A 17220-nucleotide genomic window follows, 5' to 3' on the forward strand; every position below is an offset into this window, starting at 1 on the left:
CCATTGAAGATACAACAAAGATTTAATTATGGTCGTGTACTGCCGGTCAATAAAGATAACCACACTTCTCAAGCCGTTCAAGTCAGTCCTGTGCAGTACTCTGGAAAAAGGAAGAAAAATAGTTACAAGCTACAATATTCGGGCCCAAACACCTGTGCCATCGCCACAACCCCACAACCTGTGTGCCTTTTCATCACGCTAAGACCTCTCGAAGAAATACAGTATGACATAAGTTTAGGTCATCTTCATGTTTGGACATGTATTTCTGATCCGCCATTTTTAGCCGTCACTCAATGTGGGCGAAGGTTGTGTGATGTCTATGAGACATGTGTGGGTGTGTGTTTACGATATCTTTGTCTGTGTATAGGATTTGTTGTGTGTATTTAGGATGTGTATTATGTGTGTGGGGTGTGTGTTCGGCTTGTGTGTTTATATGTGTGTAGTATGCATATGTAACATTTGTGTGTGTGTGTGTGTGTGTGTGTGTGTGTGTGTGCGCGTGCGTGTGTGTGTTATGTGTTAGGTGTGATTGTAGTATGTGTAGTGTTTGTGTCTGTGTTAAGTGTATGTGTGTTCAGGATGTGTCTTTATTCTTGAAACTAACCCTAAACCCTTATCGCTGCTGTCTGCCACGACCTTTCCTAGGAGCCAGTCTTGTGGCACAGAAATGGAATGCACATGGATGACACTGAAAGCGCTGTATGTTGTGCTAGGTGGTGAGCGTTCCATAGTAAGCCACAGTACGTTTTTGGAAATGTATTGGTTATATGTGCAATCTTGTGGAGCGCATAGGGTCATAAGGTCTGAGCTATCTGAACCAATCACAACCCTCATCACCAGTGTACAGGTAGATTTATAGGAGGTGTTCTCAAGGAGGTAGAGCCAAAACCTGGCCCCCTCCTCTCCACAAAGATCCTAGGATTGCATGTCTCACCCAGAACAGTGAGTATGGGAGTTCCCCAAGAACCACCTGCTGAAGTTTGAAGCCAAGAGAGTACAGGTACATTAGTATATTCAACATACAATGAAGATTTAATTTTAGTTGCACACTCTCCAGTCGATGAACCACTCCTGTCCTGGCGGGTCCAACACAAGTAACATCACGATGGGGACACCGCATACAGGGTCAGATGAAGAACACTCGCAGGTCCCAGGCCGGCACATAAAAAACAAAAAGTTGGCCATGCAGCTTTTAAGAAAAAGGAAGAAAAATAGTTCCAAGCTACGATGAGCTGGGGACTTCCGGTTAGCAGCCACATGGAGTAGACGTGCGAGTTAGGTGCTCCGACAATTTTACATTTCTTCACTCCCTTATCCGTTTCTAAATAGTAAATCTTTAGAATACAATAACTTTGTACTCTACCCCCACGGTTACATACTTTTTTCATTTATAATGGCTACAAGGAGTGTTAAGGCCGGGAAAAAGACGACACTGCGACCGCTCTAACAGTCGAGACTATCTCAGCGCTATTAGACAAACACCGTGAAGCGTTAGTGGCAGAATTTAAATCTTTGTTTAGTTTACTGGAAAGTAAGCCAGACCAAATTCAGGCCCAAGTAGAGGACCATGGTAGAGGACCTTTACTAGAACTCGCTACAGATGACCTGAGCCAGCGGGTGAGCGAGTTGGAAAACATCTGCTCCGGACTTCGGGAAAGTAACACTAAGTTAACGGCCAAAGTCGTAGACCTAGAAGGCCGGAGCAGGAGACAAAACCTGCGTGTCCTGGGTCTTCCGGGGGGTTTCGAGAGTGGACTCCCTACCGAGTCCTTTTCGAAATTTCTGTGCGAGGTGTTTGGGAGTAATACGCTTCCATCCCCGCCTGAGATTGACAGAGCCCACCGCATACCTACATCCAAACCCGCTTCAGGTCAGAGACCTCGGCCGGTCATTCTCTGTGTGCACCGGTACCAGGTTAAAGACCTTCTGGTTCGGAAGGTTTGGCGGAGAGGGAAGTTGGAATACCGTGGTCAGCAGGTTCGTATCGTGGAAGATTATGCTCCCGAAGCTTTAAGCCAGCTAGCCATGTATAGAGACGTTATGACTGAGTTATACAACCGTGGACTCCGGCCTTCTCTCCTGTATCCAGCACGGCTCCGGATAACTCTCTCTACCGGACAAAAAAAGTGGCTACGCTCGGTGGAAGAGGCGCAGAAACACATAGACAGTCTGCCGAAAACTACGTAGTGCACTGTATTATTATTTTTTTTTATACGCAACAACAGTTATCAGGAAAGTACCATTTCTCCAAAGCCAGTATTGTGTTAGTTTTTTGTACACAGTGTATCTTTGATAGGTTGCTCTGTGTTTTACACTTCTCTTTTAAGGGTGACGCTAGGCATTTCATTATTATTTATGTTTATCTATCTGCATCTATCTTTGTTTGTTTGGGGGCAGTGGGGTGTGTGGGGGAGGGATGCGGGGGGCAGGGGTGGGGGTTCTCCAAAGCCAGTATTGTGTTAGTTTTTTGTACACTGTGTATCTTTGATAGGTTGCTCTGTATTTTACACTTCTGTTTTAAGGCTGACGCTAGGCATTTCATTATTATTTATGTTTATCTATCTGGATCTCCTCTCAGGGAGAATGAATAGTTCTTTAAACTTTGTGAGCTGGAATGTTAAGGGTTTAAACCATCCATTCAAGAGAAGGAAGGTGCAACTTAACACTGCAATCGCATTTTTACAAGAAACTCACATTCGCAGTTCTGATAATTCTCGTCCAGTTGTTATGTCTATAAGGCTCCCCAATCTTCCTCAAATTAATAAACATTGGCGCTTTAATTCATCATTATTGATAGAGAATGACGTAAAAAATTTATGGAAGACCAGATAGTTTTTTTCTTGAACACAAGTGAAACACCTGAAGTGTCATGTTTAACTGTTTGGGATGCTCTAAAAGCCTACCTCAGGGGACAGATAATTTCATATATATATATATATATATATATATATATATATATATATATATATATATATATATATATATATATGCAAATATAAAAAGGAAGGCATATAAAGAATGATAAGATTTGACCAACCAAATTAAAGAAATTGATCAGCAGTATGATCGATTTAAAAACCCCAATCTGTATAAAAAACGCATAGAATTGCAAACTAATTTTGAACTCATCTCGACGGATGTAATTGAATGCCAATTATTAAAGAGTAGGAGCCAATTTTACATTCATGGTGACAAATCTGGGAAACTTTTAGCTAACCAGTTAAGAGGCTTCAGAGCACAGCAACACATTACAAAAATTCGGATGGAGGATGGTACCATCACTACCGACCATTCTAAAATCAGTGATGCATTCAGGAATTTTTATTCTCGATTATATACTTCTGAGTTTCCAAAGGACTGTAATTCACTTGAGAATTTCTTGAATCAATTAGATACCCCAACACTGTCCCCTGATTCTAGATTAAGATTAGAAGAGCCCATATCACAAGAGGAGATCAGTTCAGCTACAGTATCAAGTCCCCAGGTCCTGATGGGTTCCCTGCAGAGTTTTTTTAAATCATTCTCCTCATACCTTGCATTACAACTAGCTTTGGTTCTATCTGAATCTTTTAAGCAAGGTAAGCTGCCTGCGTCATTTAATGAGGCTCGCATCACCCTTATAGCAAAGAGAGATAAAGACCCAACAGAGTGCTCTTTATATAGACCAATCTCTCTTCTCAATGTGGATGTTAAAATCCTTGCTAAAGTCTTGGCTCGTAGATTAGAGAATGTTTTACCCTCTATTATATCTGAGGACCAGACCGGTTTTGTCAAAAATCGCTTTTCTTACTTTAACATTCAACGTCTTATGGATGTCCTGTACACACCATCAGAGGGGATCCCTAAGTGTGTCCTTTCTTTGGATGCTGAAAAGGCTTTTGATCGTGTGAAATGGGAGTATTTATTTAGGGCTTTAGAAAAATTCAATTTTGGTCCAAGTTTTATCACTTGGGTTAAATTATTATATTCAAGCCCTACTGCCTCAGTTCTGACCAATTCTCAGCAGTCTCAACCATTCAGCCTTCAGCGGGGAACTCGTCAGGGGTGTCCTCTTAGCCCATTGCTCTTTAACCTTGCCATTAAGCCACTAGCAATTGCATTCCGCAGTTGTAGGGATATATCTGGGATTTGGAGGCAGGGAGAAGAACATAAAGTTTCCCCTTATGCAGATGATCTTCTACTTTTTATATCAAATCCAATCTCCTCCCTTCCACCTGTGCTGTTATTGCTTAGTGAATTTAGCTACTTTTCAGGATATAAATTGAATTTGCGCAAAAGTGAACTTTTTCCGCTTAATAACACAGCTGTAACAACTGGTATGCACAATTTTGCATTCAACATAGTGAAAAATTAGTTTACCTATCTTGGTATTACAATTACAAGGAAACATAAAAACCTTTTTTAAAAAAAAATTTACTAGGTTGTTGAACCAAACTAAAAAGGACTTGGAAAAATGGTCACCACTGTCCATGTCCCTGGTGGGCCGCATTAATGCCATTAAAATGAGTATTCTTCCTAAATTTTTATATCTCTTTCAGTCGGTACCTGTTTTCATTCCCAAATCTTACTTTGATGCTTTAGACTCAATTATATCCTCTTACCTTTGGAAAGGTAAACATCCACGATTAAATAAGGCCCTACTTCAAAGATCTAAAAGAGATGGTGGCATGGCTCTACCTAATTTTTGTTTTTACTACTGGGCAGCAAACATTCGATCTGTCATCTTTTGGGCATATTTTCATAACCAACCTAATCGGCCTGCCTGGGTGGAAATGGAGATAAAGTCAGTCAAAAACCTCTCTGTCTCTGCACTCCTTGGATCCGCACTCCCCATCCCCTCAATAAAATTAATCAATAACTCAGTTGTTAGGCATACCTTAAGAGTATGAGCTCAGTTCAGAAAGCACTGCGGTCTTCTGGGCTTTTCTCTTTCCAGTCCTATCGTCTCTAACTATCTCTTCCAACCTTCTTTACATGATTCAGTGTTTCAGGAATGGTACAATAAGGGTATCAAGCTTTGCAAAGATCTGTTTGTTGACCATAAGTTTGCATCGTTTGAGCAGCTTTCTGAAAGGTTTAACCTACCCAATTCAAACTTTTTCAGATATCTGCAAGTAAGACACTTCAGTCGCTCTTTAATTTCCCTGAGGCTCCCGCTGCAAATATTATAGATAATCTCCCATGTTTGTCCCCGCTGCGTAAAGGCCTAATATCCCTTATTTATGGTGGATTGATGGGTTTGAGTCACACTCCTTTAAGTAAAATTAAAACTGCTTGGGAGAAAGATTTAAATCTCTCACTGTCAGATGATACTTGGAATTCAATTCTTAAACTTGTCAACTCAACTTCCTTATGTGCCCGCCACTCTTTATTACAGTTTAAGGTTGTACACAGGGCTCATTTCTCCAAACTTAAACTTTCCCGTTTTTACCCAGACATTGATCCTTGTTGTGAGAAATGTAAAAGTGGAGAGTCGTCTCTTATTCATATGTACTGGATATGCCCGAATTTGGAAAAATTCTGGAGGGATGTTTTAAAAACCTTGTCGTATATATTGAAATGCAATCTTGAACCAGATCCTCTGATTGCTCTTTTTGGTATCACTGGAGAGGAAGACAAGCGTCTAACTCCAGCTAAACAGCGTTTGTTATCTTTTGCGACACTCCTGGCCAGGCGTTTTCTTTTATTCAAATGGAAGGATGCCACGTCACCCACTCACGCCCAGTGGCTCAGAGATATTATGTCTTGTCTGTCCCTGGAGAAGATCCACTACTCAATCCGTTATTCAGACTGTACATCATATTTCTATTTTTATTTTTAGTTCTATTTTTCCTAGCACATCTAATTTAGTCTAATTTAAGTTTTCTATTTAATTTCTATCTTATTTCTTTTTATTCATATTTATTTCTTATTTGTAAACTTTAATTCTCTTTTAGGGTCAATGGCAGTCGTATAAGCATTTCACTACATTTCGTACTGTGAATGACTGTGTATGCGACGAATAAAATTTGAATTTGAATTTGAATTTAAAATTCCAACAGGTGTGGGGGCCCTTCCTTCGCTTTTTTCATATACATTTATAGTTTGATTCCCTTTTTATTTAATTGTTTGTTTGTTTGTTTGTTTTTCTTTTCCCTTTTTGTTGTTGTATGCAAAACTATAAAACTTCCAGCTCCAGGTTCTTTTTTCTTTTTTAGTTTCTCTCCTTTTTTGTTATGCCTGGCGTCTAGCCTTTCCTTATACTTGTAAAGCTGGCTTGGAGCTAGGGAGGGGTGGGGTGGGTGCTATAGGGATTTATAAGGAGGTTTTAAAATTCTGTATTGAAACACCCTGTAATATCCCTGTTTTAAAATCAATAAAAATATTGTTGAAATACGATGAGCTGGCCCAAGCACCTGTGCCATCGCCACTTGGGCGCACATCCCTCCTGTGTGCCTTTTCAGCATACTAAGACCACTTAACCAAATATGATATGCATTGTCATGGCTGGACATGTCTTTCTGTCTTTCTGGTGCACGATTGCTAACTGTTACTCAATGTGGGCCGGGTTTGGTGGTGACTGTAATGGTGCCATCGCCACTTAGACGCACCTCACAAAACATGTGTGCCTTTTCAGCAAGCTAAGACCTCTTATACAAATATGACATATTTGTAAATATGACACAGCTGTTTTATAATGTGGGTGGGGTTTGGTGGTGACTGTAATTTCTCAGGTGCTTGAGCAGGTCATCGTTTGTGTAGGATGCGTAGGATGTGTTATGACTATGAGACATGTGTGTATGTGTCTGTGTGTTTACGATATGTATTTCTGTGTGTAAGATTTGTTATGTGTATTTATGATGTGGGTCATGTGTGTGTGTGTGGTATGTGTTTGGCAAGTGTGTGTGGTAAGTGTGTGTGTTCAGGATGTGTCCGCATTCCTGGGTTTGCCTGGCTCAGTTTATCGCTGTTGTCTGCCACGACCTTTCCTAGGAGCCACCCTTGGGCACAGAAATGATAAGCATACAGATAAGGCTGAAAGTGCTGTATTTTGTGGTAGGTGGTAAAGCATTCCATAGTAAGCTGCAGTACGTCTGTGGAAATGCATGGTTTATCTGAACCAATCACAACTCCCCACTCCAGTGTTTTACACCCAGGTGGACTTAAAGGAGATATTCTCAAGGAGGCAGCGCCAAAAACCCACCACAAAGATCTTAGGATTATCTGTGCAGCCAATTTGGCTATGATCTACAGACGTTTCCAGAGCTAGCTCCCAAGGCCCAGACCCTCATACAGAACAGTAGGTCTAGGAGTTCCCCAATAACCACCCGCTGAAGGTTGAAGGCAAAAAGGTATATCAGTACATCAAGCCTTTGACGATACAACAAAGATTTGATTTTGATTGTGTACCGCCGGTCGATAAGGATAAAGACCTCCTCAAGCTGGCTCAAGCCAGTCCTGTGCAGCACTCTGACAGGTCAGCAACATCACAATGGGGACCCTGCATTGAAGGTCAGACGAGGAATATAAAAACCAAGAAGTTGGCCATGAAGCCTTTAAAAAAAGAAAGAAAAATAGTTAGAAGCCACGATGAGCTGGCCCAAGCACCCAAGCATCATCATAGGTGGACGTGTCTTTCTGGTGCACCATCTGGTGCACCATTGCATTGCAGCATTGCGGTCACTTTCTGTGGTGACTGTAATGGCCCAGATGCTTGAGTATGTCATCGTCTGTATAGGATGCTTATTTTGTGTGATGTCTGTGAGACGTGTGTATGTGTGTGATTGTAGGATGTGTAGGGTTTGTGTCTGTGGTAAGGGTTCCAGGATGTGTCTGTATTCCTGGAACTAACCCTAAACCCCCGGCACAGTTGTGCAACGACCTTTCCTAGGAGCCACCCTTGTGGCACAGACATGAAAAGCATGTAGATGACGCTGAGGCGCTGTATGATATACTATGTGGTAAATGTTCCATAGTCAGCCGCGGTACGTTTGTGGAAATGCGTAGCTCACTCAAGTCATCTTGTCGTGCAGATAATGGAAGAGGGTCTAAGCTATCTGAACTAATCACTACCTCCTACGCCAGTGTTTTACAAACAGGTAGTATAAACAGGTAGTATTTTCAGGCACGTAGAATTGTAGATTGTAGAGTGTTTGTGCGCGTATATTTGTGTTTAGAATGTGTACTGCATGGAATCGATAAGTAGATTTTGTGTTTGTGTTTGTATATTGTGCGCAGTGTGTGTAGGATGTGTATTTGTAATGTGTCTGTATAATGTGTGTGGTTTTTGCAATTAGCCCAAAAATTCTGACCTCCTGTTGAATTAGGGCAATGGCCCAATGCGGTGAAAATTTGATGAGATGTACTTTGCATGATGTAAGTACTGTATACTGAGTTTGACATGTATAGGTGCATGTATGTGTATATGGTGAATGAGCTATGCGTGTGTCCCATGTAAAGTCCCTGAGCCACTCTCAAGGCCCAGACATGCAGGCCTACTAATCGCAGCAGGATTACTTGTGGGTGTTAGTCACATACTATGAATATATATGTTTGTGTGTCTGTGTTGGGTAAGTGTGTTGGGTGTGTGTGTGTGTGTGTGTGTGCTCTTAGGCTTCTGATGATGAGAAAAAGCGTTTCCCGTGATCTTAGCGCTGTACGAGCTAGGGAAAGGCGTTTTCTCACACAACTAATGCAGGGTCATTGAAAACACACAAAATGAGTTGATATACAGTTTTCATTTTTATAGAGAATAATGAAAAAGTTGTTTTTCACCATGTATGCAAGAATGTATTGGAAAGAATCTTTTATTTCAGCTTTAGGCTTCTGATGATGAGAAAAAGCGTTTCCCGTGATCTTAGCGCTGTACGAGCTTGGAAAAGCCGTTTTCTCACACAACTAATGCAGGGTCATGTAAAACACACAAAATGAGTTGATATACAGGTTTCATGGTCAAAATGTGAAAAAGAGTAACAAAAAAGTTGTTTTTCACCATGTATGCAAGAATGTATTGGAAAGGATCATTTCTTTCAGCTTTAGGCTTCTGACGATGGGAAAAAGCGTTTCCCGTGATCTTAGCGCTGTACGAGCTTGGAAAAGCCGTTTTCTCACACAACTAATTCAGGGTCATGTAAAACACACAAAATGAGTTGATATACAGGTTTCATGGTCAAAATATGAAAAAAAATCAGGAAAATGTTGTTTTTCCCCATGTATGCAAGAATGTATTGGAAGGGATCATTTCTTTCAGCTTTAGGCTTCTGATGATGAGAAAAAACGTTTTCCGTGATCTTAGCGCTGTACGAGCTAAGGAAAGCCGTTTACTCACACAATTAATGCAGGGTCATGTAAAACACACAAAATGAGATGATATACAGGTTTCAGGGTCAAAATGTGAAAAAGAAAAACGAAAAAGTTGTTTTTTTTACCATGTATGCAAGAATGTATTTGAAAGGATCGTTTCTTTCAGCTTTAGGCTTCTGACGATGAGAAAAAACGTTTTCCGTGATCTTAGCGCTGTACGAGCTAGGGAAAGCCGTTTACTCACACAATTAATGCAGGGTCATGTAAAACACACAAAATGAGTTGATATACAGTTTTCATTTTTATAGAGAATAACGAAAAAGTTGTTTTTCACCATGTAAAACACACAAAATGAGTTGATATACAGGTTTCATGGTCAAAATATGAAAAAGAATCAGGAAAAAGTTGTTTTTCCCCATGTATGCAAGAATGTATTGGAAGGGATCATTTCTTTCAGCTTTAGGCTTCTGATAATGAGAAGAAGCGTTTCCCGTGATCTTAGCGCTGTACGAGCTAAGGAAAGCCGTTTACTCATACAATTAATGCAGGGTCATGTAAAACACACAAAATGAGTTGATATACAGTTTTCATTTTTATAGAGAATAATGAAAAAGTTGTTTTTCACCATGTATGCAAGAATGCATAAATGTGTTGGAAATTATCATTTCTTTCAGCTTTAGGGTTCTGATGATGAGAAAAAGCGTTTCCCGTGATCTTAGCGCTGTACGAGCTAGGGAAAGGCGTTTTATCACACAACTAATGCAGGGTCATGTAAAACACACAAAATGAGTTGATATGCAGGTTTCACGGTCAAAATGTGAAAAAGAATAACGAAAAAGTTGTTTTTCACCATGTATGTAAGAATGTATTGGAAGGGATCATTTCTTTCAGCTTTGCTTCTGATGATGAGAAAAAACGTTTTCCGTGATCTTAGCGCTGTACGAGCTAAGGAAAGCCGTTTACTCACACAACTAATGCAGGATCATGTAAAACACACAAAATGAGTTGATATATAGTTTTCATTTTTATAGAGAATAACGAAAAAGTTGTTTTTCACCATGTATGCAAGAATGTATTGGAAAGAATCTTTTATTTCAGCTTTAGGCTTCTGATGATGAGAATAAGCGTTTCCCGTGATCTTAGCGCTGTACGAGCTAGGGAAAGCCGTTTTTTCACACAACTAATGCAGGGTCATGTAAAACACACAAAATGAGTTGATATGCAGGTTTCATGGTCAAAATGTGAAAAAGAATAACGAAAAAGTTGTTTTTCACCATGTATGTAAGAATGTATTGGAAGGGATCATTTCTTTCAGCTTTAGGCTTCTGATGATGAGAAAAAGCGTTTCCCGTGATCTTAGCGCTGTACGAGCTAGGGAAAGCCGTTTTCTCACACAACTAATGCAGGGTCATGTAAAACACACAAAATGAGTTGATATACAGGTTTCATGGTCAAAATATGAAAAAGAATCAGGAAAAAGTTGTTTTTCCCCATGTACAGATGGAGCCACGCCAAATAGCCGCGGCCGTGTGAATGGCGTACGAATGGCGTACGGCTGCCCTATGCACGCCGTAATCCCCCCTCCTTTTTCTTCGAGAAAGGCGTGTCAAGATTTCACAGTAAACACGCCCATTCAAGCCCTATTTATGCATTTACCTGGTTCCACCACTAGATGGCGCTTCGTTCTCAAGGACACGTTAACACAAGCCAGCAATTTAGCTGCGCTGAGTTGCAATCACGTGATTTTAACAACCCGCTCCCACCCCCGCCGAACTGACGCTGCCAAACTGCGCTAGAGATGAAGATGGCGGCTTAATGGACTATTCGCGGTAAGTGGTGTTTTAATTTATAATTTTTTTGGGGGATTAGTTTAAAGTTTATTTCCCAGTTTAGTTTTTTTATCGGCCATTTTGAAAATCACTGGCAGCACCAGCAGCGGTCAGATGTAACTTTAGATAACTTAATGATCTGTTTACCAAGTCTGGAGTTAACATTACAGCTTACTGTCAGTGTCACAAACTCACAATGTCACTCCTCTTCTAAAAAGACACTAAAGCTTCGAAAATACTCTTAATGTCCCTATTACAAAAGCTGCACTACCGGATGAAGAGTGTTTGTGCTCTATCAAAATGCCTTTAGAGTCTGACCGCGTGTTGTCTGGATAAATTCAGCATTTATTTATTCTTTGGGTAAGAGTTAATCTGCAGGTTATATCTGTGAATATAATGTGTTGCAGTTCATGAAGGACACAAGCTGAGGATAGATGTACAGGAGCTCGCGAGCTAAACGCTCATAACCCGGTTTATATTTTTCTCAGTTTGGCCGTGACTTTGCGCGGTAGCGCGAGCGCTTAGTTACCGAGATGGATAAAAACTCTGAAGTGTTTATCAGTTAAGGAGTGTGAGGAGGGGGAGGTGTGTGTGTGTGGGGGGCTTCAGTACTAGGTGAGTTATAGTTTGGCTTCAGAGATGAACTAATATATACGAGTGTTATATCGCCTAACTTATTTGTATGAAAAGCGCATTTTAATTTAATGCAGACGATAATGCAGACAGACCGGGGGTTAACACTAACAAAGTTCAATGGTTAAAGTTATCCCAGTTTATTTACATTCCAGAATTCCCCAAAACAGTATTTCACCCACTCTGTGGTGTAGGTTTACTAATATCTTTTATATTTATTACAACTAGATGTTCTGTAACATTTATTTATTTTTGTCTTTACTAAATTCTCCTGTTGTCTTTAAGCAGAGCTCCGCCGTGGAGGACTGGGGGGTCAGACGGATGAGGTTGGCCTTTTGGAGCTACTTGGAGGAGCCTGAACAAGCTGTTGAGGGAGCTGTAGAAGGGATGACGTCACAGTGCAACAGCTTTAGAATGATGTTTGGTCAGGTCTACTGTATGTTCTGAACATAGAATTGCAAAACGTCTGATACTTTAGGGGAAAAACAAAGAATTAAACAGTTCCATCTTTAATATATATATATATATATATATATATATATATATATATATATATATATTTTTTTTTTATGATATTTTAATATAAAAGAACCAGATAGAGACTGATAAGCAGCTGGTGTTATCCGGGTATTTTAATGACCTTTAAGCAAAAATGTAACATGTTTTTACCTGTTTTATACAAATTATTGTTTTACCTTTGACTAGTTTTGGAAGAATAAATTTTATTTTTAAAGTCATGTGTGCGTGTTTTAATTGTTGGGGGATTGTTTGTGTATTTAAAAATACATTTACTTAAACCAACAACTTCAATGTGCAAAAATGGGACCCGACGTTGTTTTAAATAGTCAAAGAGTTAGGCTAATAATAATAATAATAATTATTATTATTACTGGTTATAGAAACAAATTAAAACAACAGTTAAACACTTAATCATATGTATCTGTGCTAGTTTGTGACTATGTGACCCATAATAATTTTTTCTCAGTATAAACGTTTTGGGTTTTTTTAAGAACTCCATTAAAAGAGCAAAGACAAACTTAGAAGGAGTGGAAGGTAAGAAACCTCAGTGGAGAATACTGACTGTGACATGGTGCTAATTGCTCTCTCTCTCTCTCTGTGTGTATGTGTGTTTGGCGGGGGGAGGGGTACTTCAGACTTACTTGTCTCTGCCCTAATGTTTGTGTTAAAGCAACGGAGAAATGCCGGAGCGCGCACACACACACACACACACACCTCTCATCCACAAACGCTTTAACTGTTGTCTTGTAAATCGTTGATTAAACCTATGAACACAGCTGTTCAGCATCAGTCCTAAACACAAGCGCAGGGTCTGTTTTTGTCCTTAATTAAAAGACACCAATATGTTAATAATTTACACAATGATAACATGTTGTTTATGTTTAATGTTTATTTTGCGGGAAAAGGTAATAAGCAATATTTAAAATAAAACAAACCAGGAAGTAAGTGTTTCATACATTAAGGTGCTGTGTATAACCAAGTGCCCCAACAGAAATAGCAACAGTATACAGTGTGTGTGCGCTGTGGGGGATTGGAAGGTGAACTAAGATAATCATTTACAAGACAAAAGACGTTCAGAGGTGTGTTATGCCCTAAACCCCCCCCCCCCATTACGCAATCGCTATCTTCAAAGAAAAGCCGCCGCCCCTTTTCATTCAAACGCGTTAGCGAGTGTTTTTTCTTTCCCTCCGCTCGGTTTTGTGAACACAGTTGCGTTCAGTAACACGATGGAACCAATTACCTAAACAGCAGCAACAACAACCATTATGATCACACTTTGTTGAATTTATATTGCTTAAATATTTCGCAGCTCTGTCCACTTTGCATTGCTACGTGTTTATTTACTTCCTTTCCGCATCGCACGTATAATGCACTCTAAAATCGACACTATCAAACTTGGAAATGATATAATATCAAATCAAACATCACGTTATTAAAATTAACGAATTTGTCACTACTCTTCTCTTATGCAGCACGGCTAAAAAGATAATAAAAATTACACCAAAGTGCTGCAGGTTTGGTGTCTGTGAGCTTTTCCTAATCAGAGTTACACGGGGGGCATTTTGTGGCTGCTCCAGTTACACACTACTTAGATATTACACAGAGGGGAGTTAATTTTTGTTTTCTTCATCCTAGCTTAATTTCATCTCATAAAATAATAGTAAGTTTTGGAGTTTTGGTATGAGTTCATCTCCCCAGCCAGTGTTGGGACAGGGTAGCATCATGGCAGGATTGGTGTAACTTTTCTTATCTTTTTAGCCGTGCTGCGTAAGAGAAGAGTAGTGACAAATTCATTACTTTCGTTACTAGACATGGTCTATTTTGTCTGCAAGTGAAATACATCGATACGTTAATAATTTACACCACGATAACATTACTGCAGAAGGATCTAGAGACGTGACTTTGAGACGTTCACAGTATATTCGAACCGTAGACAGTGTTTATTTTGCAGAACATTACAAAACAGCCATGTCCAATAAAACAGTGCATCTTTAATAATTGGTTTCGAGTCAGTAGTAAAATTAACGAAAGACTGAGAAGCCCCGTAAACTTGACCCTGACAATAATAGTCGATCTTATATTTATGTTTATATTTATTTATTTATTTATTTATTTATTTATTTATTATTATTTTTTTTTAAATGTTCGAATTCACGTTTCAGGGTAGCCTATATAATTTGTCTTGTCATCTGTTTACAGCGTTGGCTGATTTTGTGATTGAGACCCATGGGTTACATTGAAATATTTTTTATTAGTAGTAGTAAGCCAGGCTTTAGTAACCCTGGATAAATCACAATATAAGCCCTCTCTCACGCACGCTCTCTCTCTCTCTCTCACACACACACACACGTACACACACGAACAAGTAAAACATGAAATCGCGTAAAACCAAATGAAACTATGGCAAAAATATATAAGCAGTAAAAATTACAGTAGTATCCTGTAGGTGATCCCTGTCCTGATAACAGGCGCTGACCCTCTGGACCTGTTTAGTTCTGTTAGTATTGTGTTCAAGTGTAAATGTTTATGGGGATTTAGTCTGTCACTGCTGCCGCATCTATTCACCGTAGTGATAAGTGATTAATGTCCCATCAGATCTTTGATGGGGAAACGTTATGCTGGTTAAAGACATACTGATCCGTATGAACAGATATTTGTTCCAGATATTATGCGCCATTAATCGATTTGTTATGCCAATTTTTGACTATCAGCGAAAAAAAACATCAGCGAAAACATCAAAAATATAACGAAAACAAACTCAAGCAGAAGTTAAATTTCAAGCTTTACTTTGCAGTAAAATATGATCTACCAGTCTATTAAACGGAAATAGATAAAAACACCGTAATGTAAAATACTGTACATAGCCCGCATTTGTATTTCGTACCTATAACGACTGGTATAGATAAATTACAGATTTTACCGTCTTTAAGTATTATTAAGGATGTCGTGAAAAATATTGCAATAAGTAGTTTTATTAATTGATTTAATCATTAATTAAAATAGCATAAGCATCATGGATTGTGTATTGAGTGATTTAAATCTGTTTTATGAATTGTTTTTTATCCCTCTTTTTTACCACATCATCTATTTATGAAACTATGTTGACGTAAGTTATGAAATATATATATTAAATATAGTAACCGTCTGCTTGGACACTGCAGTTAACTGAAGCAGTCAATGCTCCATCTGGCGGAATTATACAGCATTGCAACCATCTTTTTAGAAAGCGCATGGGGGCGTTTATGGGGTGGGGCATCGTTAACTACGTCATCGCGGGGGATCACATTCCGTGCACGGATCGATCATGGTCCTGTCACGGTCCTGTCATGGACCTATCATGCTCCAAGCGGCTGTTTGACGTGGCTCCCACTGTATGCAAGAATGTATTGGAAGGGATCATTTCTTTCAGCTTTAGGCTTCTGATAATGAGAAGAAGCGTTTCCCGTGATCTTAGCGCTGTACGAGCTAAGGAAAGCCGTTTACTCATACAATTAATGCAGGGTCATGTAAAACACACAAAATGAGTTGATATACAGTTTTCATTTTTATAGAGAATAATGAAAAAGTTGTTTTTCACCATGTATGCAAGAATGCATGAATGTGTTGGAAATTATCATTTCTTTCAGCTTTAGGGTTCTGATGATGAGAAAAAGCGTTTCCCGTGATCTTAGCGCTGTACGAGCTAGGGAAAGGCGTTTTCTCACACAACTAATGCAGGGTCATGTAAAACACACAAAATGAGTTGATATGCAGGTTTCACGGTCAAAATGTGAAAAAGAATAACGAAAAAGTTGTTTTTCACCATGTATGTAAGAATGTATTGGAAGGGATCATTTCTTTCAGCTTTGCTTCTGATGATGAGAAAAAGCGTTTCCCGTGATCTTAGCGCTGTACGAGCTAGGGAAAGCCGTTTTCTCACACAACCAATGCAGGGTCATGTAAAACACACAAAATGAGTTGATATACAGTTTTCACTTTCATAGAGAGTAACGAAAAAGTTGTTTTTCACCATGTATGCAAGAATGTATTGGAAAGGATCATTTCTTTCAGCTTTAGGCTTCTGATGATGAGAAAAAACGTTTTCCGTGATCTTAGCGCTGTACGAGCTAAGGAAAGCCGTTTACTCACACAATTAATGCAGGGTCATGTAAAACACACAAAACGAGTTGATATACAGTTTTCATTTTTATAGAGAATAATGAAAAAGTTGTTTTTCACCATGTATGCAAGAATGCATGAATGTGTTGGAAATTATCATTTCTTTCAGCTTTAGGGTTCTGATGATGAGAAAAAGCGTTTCCCGTGATCTTAGCGCTGTACGAGCTAGGGAAAGCCGTTTTCTCACACAACTAATGCAGGGTCATGTAAGACACACAAAATGAGTTGATATACAATTTTCATTTTTATAGAGAATAACGAAAAAGTTGTTTTTCACCATGTATGCAAGAATGTATTGGAAAGAATCTTTTATTTCAGCTTTAGGCTTCTGATGATGAAAAAAAGCGTTTCCGTGATCTTAGCGCTGTACGAGCTAGGGAAAGCTTTTTTTCTCACACAACTAATGCAGGGTCATGTAAAACACACAAAATGAGTTGATATGCAGGTTTCATGGTCAAAATGTGAAAAAGAATAAGGAAAAAGTTGTTTTTCACCATGTATGCAAGAATGCATGAATGTGTTGGAAATTATCATTTCTTTCAGCTTTAGGGTTCTGATGATGAGAAAAAGCGTTTCCCGTGATTTTAGCGCTGTACAAGCTAAGGAAAGCCGTTTACTCACACAATTAATGCAGGGTCATGTAAAACACACAAAATGAGTTGATATACACTTTTCATTTTTATAGAGAATAATGAAAAAGTTGTTTTTCACCATGTATGCAAGAATGCATGAACGTGTTGGAAATTATCATTTCTTTCAGCTTTAGGGTTCTGATGATGAGAAAAAGCGTTTCCCGTGA

This window comes from Clarias gariepinus, chromosome 17 (assembly GCF_024256425.1).
Source record: "Clarias gariepinus isolate MV-2021 ecotype Netherlands chromosome 17, CGAR_prim_01v2, whole genome shotgun sequence".
NCBI lineage: Eukaryota > Metazoa > Chordata > Actinopteri > Siluriformes > Clariidae > Clarias > Clarias gariepinus.